Below are 8,849 nucleotides of genomic sequence, written 5' to 3'. Positions count from 1 at the left end.
AGGGGACCGCACCGCCACTTCCCAGCAAATTAGGGACACTGTTGCTCCTGGGGTATCGGCGAGGACCATTCGCAACCGTCTCCATGAAGCTGGGCTACGGTCCCGCACACCGTTAGGCCGTCTTCCGCTCACGCCCCAACATCGTGCAGCCCGCCTGCAGTGGTGTCGCGACAGGCGTGAATGGAGGGACGAATGGAGACGTGTCGTCTTCAGCGATGAGAGTCGCTTCTGCCTTGGTGCCAATGATGGTCGTATGCGTGTTTGGCGCCGTGCAGGTGAGCGCCACAATCAGGACTGCATACGACCGAGGCACACAGGGCCTACAACCGGCATCATGGTGTGGGGAGCGATCTCCTACACTGGCCGTACACCTCTGGTGATCGTCGAGGGGACACTGAATAGTGCACGGTGCATCCAAACAGTCATCGAACCCATCGTTCTACCATTCCTAGACCGGCAAGGGAACTTGCTGTTCCAACAGGAGAATGCACGTCCGCATGTATCCCGTGCCACCCAACGTGCTCTAGAAGGTGTAAGTCAACTACCCTGGCCAGCAAGATCTCCGGATCTGTCCCTCATTGAGCATGTTTGGGACTGGATGAAGCGTCGTCTCACGCGGTCTGCACGTCCAGCACGAACGCTGGTCCAACTGAGGCGCCAGGTGGAAATGGCATGGCAAGCCGTTCCACAGGACTACATCCAGCATCTCTACGATCGTCTCCATGGGAGAATAGCAGCCTGCATTGCTGCGAAAGGTGGATATACACTGTACTAGTGCCGACATTGTGCATGCTCTTTTTCCTGTGTCTATGTGCCTGTGGTTCTGTCAGTGTGATCATGTGATGTATCTGACCCCAGGAATGTGTCAATAAAGTTTCCCCTTCCTGGGACAATGAATTCACGGTGTTCTTATTTCAATTTCCAGGAGTGTATTACTGATTTCAATTTTTGGCCATGTATAAACACGATTTACGTGGGGAATTTTTAATTCGTTGCACCAGTGTGCCATTACCGCACAGGGTGAGTAATAGCACGCAAACTTCATATTTCATAAATGCTTTCCCTTACAGAAAATGCAGTAACTTATGGTCGTCTATTAACGTACAACTATTGGACTATTTGAGAAAGGATTGTGAAGCTATATCATTTATAGCATAGCCAAGATGAAGACTTTCCCGTATGTGCGTGCAGTACCCCTACCTTCCCTAATAGTAGTCATATTGTGTAAGTGTCAGTGAGTTGTACGGGCTCGGTGCAATACGGTGAATCGACGTGATAGAACGACATAAAGGAATGACAGTGTCTGGACGTACCCATGAACCCACCATGAATGACGATGCCCGGTTGTGGCGTGAGGGTGGCCGCTGCGGTTAACCGCGCGGTCTAGGGGGCCTTATCACGGTGTGCATGGCTCCCCCCGTCTGAGGTTCGAGTCCTCCCTAGGGCATGGGTGTGTGTGTTGTCCTTAGCGTAGGTTAAAGTTTGATTAAATAGTGTGTAAGCTTACGGACCGATGACCTCAAGAGTCTGGTACCATAGGATCTTATCACAAATTTCCAAAAAACTGCAACGCGGACTGGAGGCGTGTAGTGTGGTCGGATGAGTCGCGATTTTAGCTCCTTTGAACTGATCTCAGGTGTCGAGTCCTCAGACGGCACAATGAGACATTTACACAGAGGTGACAAGCGTCCTGCAATAGCGGTATACATATACACAGATAGCGGCAGTATCGTGTACATAAGACATAAAAGGGTAATCCATTGGCGAGCTGTCATTTCTGCTCAGCTGATACATGTGAAAAGGTTATCGATGCGATTATGGCCGCTCTAAGGCAGTTAACAAACTCTGACGCAGGTTAATAGTTGGAGCTAGACACAAGGGGCATTCTATTTCGGAAATAGTTACGGAATTCAATGTACCATGATCCACAACGTCAAGAGTACGTCGAGAATACCAAATTTCGGGCATTACCTCTCACCACGCACAACGCTATGGCCGACGGCTTTCACTTAACGACCAAGAGCAGCTGCGTTTGCGTAGAGTTGTCAATGCTTACAGATAAGCAACACTGCGTGTAATAACGCTGAAATCAATGTCGGACGTACGACGATCGTATCCGTTTGGACAGTGCGGCGAAATTTGGCGTTAATGGGGTATGGCAGCAGGCGAGCAACGCGAGTGCCTTTGCTAGCAGCACATCACGACATCGGCTGCTACGCCTCTCCTGGTCTCTTGACCCTACCGTTTGGACCCTAGACGACTGGAAAACCGGCGTATGGCCAGATGAGTGCCGATTTTAGTTGGTAAGAGTTGAAGGTAGGTTTAGAATGCGACGCAGATACCACGAAGCCATGGGCCCAAATTGTCAATAAGCAACTGTGCAGACTGTTGGTGGCTGCATAATGGTATTGGCTGAGTTTGCATGGAATGGACGAGATCCTCTGGTCCACCTGAACTGATCACTGACTGGAAATGATTACATTCTGGTACTTGGAGATCATTTGTAGCCATTCCTGGACTTCATGTTCCCATACAACGCTGGAATTTTTACGGATGACAACGCGCCGTGTCAAAGGACCACAATTATTCACAATTAGTCTGAGAAACATTCTGGACAATTCGAGCAAATGGTTTGGCCACCCATCGGACATTTATTGGACATAATCGAGAAGGGAGTTTGTGCAAAAGTTCCTGCACCGACAACACTTCGCAATTATGGATGGGTGTAGAGGCAGCGTTGCTCAATATTTCTGCACGGGACTTTCAACGACTTGTTGAGTTCATGTCACAACGGGTTTCTGCACTATGCCGTGCAAGAGAAGGTCCGACACGTTATTGGGATGTATCTAATAACTTTTGACACCTCAGTGTTGTTCACAATGTTCTGAGAGTGTAGTTAAGGCCATTAGTGACTCCATGATGTATTTGGTATATTCTATGTACTGCGGCTTGTGCCAACTCAGTAACAGATTACCGTTAATATAACCAAGAATGTTTATTTCAGTATCCTCGTCACAAGATGTTGCCCTTTCTCCCACATCTCCTTGGTAACTATGCTGTGGACACTCATTTTCCAAGATGACGACACCCACGTTCAGAGGAGTGCACGCGTACCTTCCTAACATGGTGAATACTCAGCCTCCCTGTCACACCTAGATCTTCCCACTAACTCACCATGCCTTAATCTCACGGAAAATGTCCGGAAGCATTTGAAACAGCGACTAAGCTCTACCAATTAATATTATCCAATTTGGTAGCTCTGTAGTGCTAATAACCAATGAGCCTCTTCACTTGGAGAGGCTTCACCTTAAAACTTGCAGCACTGTTTCTCGCCGGACTGGACGTTAAAACATGCAGAACTCTGTTTCTCTCCGGACTGGACCCATTACCAGGGCTAGAGCCGGTATTGCCCGCTATTACTGTGATGACTTTTGAGGGAGATGTCTCAGTTTATGTCCGATTCGCTTATTTCCACCTTTGTAACGTACGCACTGAGACTTCTGATTGCCATTCTGAGCAACTGCTACGAGTCTACAAACTTCCTAAAAGGCGTACATTTTTTAAAATGTGAATTCATCAGTAAACGCTCATTTCTGACCATTAGTTGCCGTTGTGTTCACCAAAAGTAGAGAAGTTCGGTGTGTACTACAGTTTAGAGGGTTCTCAACAAGATAACTCTTTGACCATCACTTTGAATAATGTTAGGCACTCGACGAAAACTATCTGACTACTGGACTAGTCGGCTCCCTTGTTAACCTGTAAGCAACTGCACACATGAAAAACTGCTGTATCTGGGGGGTAACTGATGAGAAGTTGGTGATAACTGGGCGATGACTGTGTTTTCCTCGGCGTTTGAATGTCCAACTCTGAACTATTGAGTGGATGCATCAAATAGTTCCGTGTTTCAGCAGTCTTTGTGTTGGCAGACACAACTATTGGCTGATGAAAGGCCTATTTGATTTTCTTGTGCGGAAGCATAAAGTAGTTCCTGATATTAATGCCGTCTAGAAGGTGACTGACGATACTATATGTGACTCAATGCTCTTACTGCCTGGTAAGCCGGCTGCTGTGGCCGAGCGGTTCTAGGCGCTTCAGTCAGGAATCGCGCTGCTGCTGCTGTGGTCGCAGGTTCTAATCCAGCCTCGGGCATGGATGCGTGTGATGTCCTTGGGTTAGTTAGGTTTAAGTAGTTGTAAGTCTAGGGGACTGATGACTTCATATATTAAGTCTCATAGTGCTTATAGCCATTTATCCATTTTGAACTGCCTGGTGTGGGGTACGCACTGAAAATGACGCCGAGAACCACGCCAAAAGTTCCTGACCTGTATTTTTTTCATTCATACACAGGGTTATCTACGATTCGTATCACTTACCTCCAGAGCCATTGGAGGGTATGTAGCAGACATACGCTGCACGGTGAAACATTGTGGTCTCTGGCGTTCACAGAATAAAATATGACGAATGTTGTGAGAACACCTACTTATTTTTTGTGAGTACATTGCCTTGGTCCACGACCAGTGATGAAATCTATGCGTTACGCTTATACTCCGTCTTACATCGATTTACGGCATTTGATATCAGCCGCGTCTTACACAGCGTGTTGGTTGGTTGCTTGGTTCGTTGATTCGGGAGAGGGGACCAAACAATGAGGTCATCGGTTCCATCGGATTAGGAAAGGATGGGAAAAGAAGTCGCCCGTACCCTTTCTAAGGAACCATCCTTACAATTGACTGAAGCGCTTTAGGGTAATCACGGAAAACATAAATCAGGATGGCCGGACGCGGGTTTGAACCATCGTCCTCCCGAATGCGAACCCAGTGTGTTAACCACTGCGCCACCTCGCGCGGTAAGCAGCGTGTAGCTGCAGGAAGGGTCAGTATTCAGAGATATGATAAGAACGCAAGCAAAAAACTTGATAACGACATATGCCCTATTTCGAATGGTACACGAGATAAAACACATTTAATGTACATTGATACTTATTTTCTATTGTTCAAAGTATTGTCAGATTTACAATTGTACACACGAAAAACAGTGAATAAAAATTGCAACGTGCAATATTTCGAGGGAGTTATCAACGCTAGCCGCCTCTGGGCACTGAAATAATTCAACTGCGAAAGTTGAACATTTCTGGCTCACCAGGAGTCAAACCCCCCGGATTTCCCGCCTTAAGCGAGCCTTCGCATTAAGGTTCGGCTATCAAAGCACGCTTCCTGTCTGACCCAAATTCTCTGCTTATCGCATACCACGAAGTAGCTTCTCAGTCCATGTATCTCATTTGTTCGCAGCGTTCCGTGTAGTCCCACAGGAGGTACGCATCCTATTGTGCATCTACACTGAAAACATCATAGCAGTCAATCTTATGGATATACAATATATAAGTGGTGAATGTTAGGGTACTCAGGGGTGCAAACTTGGATTCAGACCACTACCTTTCTAAAATTAAGTTCAAAGTCATCCCAAACAGGAAACGCAGCATGAAACAAATTAAGGGTCGGAAGTATAGCATGGAAAAGATATTAAAATCAGATAAATTTACAAAAGCAACAGAAACCATTCAGACATAAAGCTGGGAGGATATCAAAGTGAACCTCATTACTACAGCCGAACGGATAGCACCTAACATAAAAAGTAAAAAAACATGCCTGGTGGTCGCAGGAATGCGATTCCCTCATTGAAACAAGAAAGCAGGCATGGCAAAACTGGCAATCACAGAAAACAGAAGAAAGCAGGTTGAATTTCAATACAGTTAGAAAACTGATAGATAAAAATATAAAAAGGATTAAGAAGACACATGAAAACAAAAGTCTCCTCCAAATTGATGAAGAAATTACCAAAAACAACACTAGAAGATTTTACATAACTTTCAAACAAAGGTTATCAAGACACAAAACACCTACCCTCCAATTTCGAGATGTAAATAGGACCATCGCTCACGATAACGCCGAAAATTGCAAAATACTAGCAGGCTACTTTGAGAAACTCTTGAATTGTGAACCCATCCTTGAAAAATTTGAATCCATCCCAAATAATCGTGAGAAGCTGGATTCAGAACCACCGACGAGCGAAGAACTACAGAAGGTCATTTCAGAACATAAAAACAGTAAAGCGTCCGGAGAAGCCAAATAGTGGCCGAAGTATGGAAAAAGGCTGACAAAAATGCAATTACATCCCTTCAGTGTGTTTTCCATAAAATCTGGAAAGAAGAAGAGATTCCCACAGAATGGAGAACAGCTCTCATCAACCCTATTCACAAGAAAGGTTTGAAGGCAGACCCCAACAATTACAAAGGAATATCACTGCTGGATACAACATACAAGATTCTTTCTAAAGTCCTTTTGAACAGGGCAGAGCCGCAATTGGACCCGCAAATCGAGGAATACCAGGAAGGTTTCAGAAAGCGTAAATCATATTCGGAACAAACACTAAACCTAAAAAAAAAAAAACATCATGGCATACCAAAAATCAAGGGCAAAGACAAACGTAATCTCCTTCATTGATTTAAAAAAAAGCATAAGATTCGATTGGTAGAGAATCTCTACTATGTCCTGAAAGAAATGGGTTTGGATAAAAAAACAACTAATATTATAAAAGCGACCCTTAGAAATAACATTTTAGAAAGTTAAATTTATGGGGTAATTATCGGAACCCTTTGAAATAAAATCGGGATTGGGACAGGGGGATGGCTCTCATCGTTGCTGTTCAATTGTGTGCTTGAGAAAGTAGTCAGAGAATGGGACACAAATATTGAAAGTGGTATAAGGCTGGGCTGTAAAAAGAAGAACTTTAAAGTAAATTGCATTGCTTTTGTAGATGATATGCCCCTCTTTGCTGAAACAATGGAAGAATCACGAAAGCAAATCCTTGAACTAAACAAGCAAACAACTAAAATAAGTCTTCTCATCTCCTTTGAAAAAACTAAGATACTGACAAACATCAAGCACTCATGTAAATACCTCAAAGTTGAAGAACAAAAGACTGAAATAGTAAAAGAGTTCAAATATCTCGGAGAATGGATTAGTTGGAATGCTGGGGAAAGCAAAGGAATGGAATCCAGAAAAAATAAATTGGAGTTGGCCTTCTAACTAATAAAAAAATACATACAACAAAAAATCCCTTTCATGGGGATCCAAAAATACACATTACAAGACAGTGATTAAGCCAGAAGCACTGTGTACAGCAGAAACACAAAACACGAATTTCAAAGGCCAAATGGAGAAACATGAGCTAAAGGAAATAAAAATTTTAAGAAATATCATAGGACCAAAATTTCAAGACAGTAAGATTATATACCTCAAAAATTAAAAACACATTTAAAAACTTTCAAATACTACGCGAAAAAGGAGGATGAACTCCTATGGACGTCTTCTGAAAATGAATTCCAACAGATTAACTAAACAAATCTTACACTTTTTCCGTAACTGCAGAACGAAACCCAATTGATTTAAACAAACTGAGAAAGACCTAGTGGAATTAAAAATTTCAGAAAATTCACTTATTGATCAAACATGTAAACTAATTACTAAAGATGAAAACATAAGGTTCCAAGACAAATCTACACAAAAGTCCAAACCTTCATCTCGGAAGAAGAGAGGAAAACAAGATCAGAAAGAACGAAGAAATACTGGGCCCTAAGAAAAGAACAACGCACAATGAAATGATTGATCCAGCGTACCCCAAATAGGGTGAAACGAAAGAAGAAGAAGTGGTTTCTGATTTGTCCGACATATCCGAAACACATGTCTTTTACAGAGTATCAAGTGAAAAATAAATGATCTTAACAAATTCATCTCTAAGCATTATCGTAAACGTCTCATTACAGTTGTTGTACAGTTTACAATAAAGTTTCGAATATCCCACCACCAATTTCGATGCATTTGTGCAATTTTGGAGAATGTAATGTCTTGTCTGTATGAGTGATGCTACATGTTCCGTGATGAGGACAGCGGTGTCCATGATGCGACTAAGCACGTCATCTCAAGTCTTCACTTTCCGTTTGTACTGCTCTGAAGAAGCGCCACACGCCTGATAAAATGTGGAAGGACTCCGTCATGCCGGATGTGCAATGGCCACGTGGCCGAGGCGAGGTAATCAAGGTGTTCATCAAACGTATTTCCCAAAAACCGCAAGTAGTTCTGTCCCGTCATTCGCTCTTCTAAAACGACTGGAGCTGTTAGCATGTTACCGATCGTGCCACACTAAACACTGATCGGAAAAAGAGATCGGAAACTGGTTTTCGCTGTAGCTTGTGTATCTTGCTGCGACCATCGATGATTGTTACGTGTGTTGTTGATTCGATTAAGTGTGAACGTGGCTTCATCAGTGAATATTAGGGGAAAGGAGTGTAAAGTGGTCAGGTTGGGAAAAGTGACCACTGCTTATTTCATGTCTTTAACAGTGCTGCTTCCTACCGAGAAGTGACCACAGTAGCTGTGATCGACACCAATAGCGTTGAAAATAATGTTGAGAAAGGAAGCTTTCTCCGTTTCTTTCTTTCTCTCACTGGTGCCATGCCCTGCGCTGACGCAGGGTCGGCATTGTTAGGAACGGATTTGGCAAGGTTAGTGGAAGAGGGTGTACGGATGCCCTTTCTGCTGCCACCCCGTACCCCGGGAGTTAGTGTACCCCTGCTGTCTGTGTCTAGTGTAATTCGTGGAATAGTGCGAACCTGTTCAAATGTCTGCAAGTCGTGTAACTGAGACGGAACGATAGCGGGATGTGGAAAACCGCCTCAAAACCACATCCAGGCTGGCCGGCACACTGGCCCTTGTCGTTAACCCGCCGGGCGGATTCGATCCGGCGCCGGCGCGCCTACCCAAGTCCAGGAAGCAGCGCATTAGCGGGCGGGT

The sequence above is a fragment of the Schistocerca gregaria genome, chromosome 1 (assembly GCF_023897955.1).
Source record: "Schistocerca gregaria isolate iqSchGreg1 chromosome 1, iqSchGreg1.2, whole genome shotgun sequence".
Taxonomy (NCBI): Eukaryota; Metazoa; Arthropoda; class Insecta; order Orthoptera; family Acrididae; genus Schistocerca; species Schistocerca gregaria.
This window is presented reverse-complemented; position numbering follows the sequence as displayed.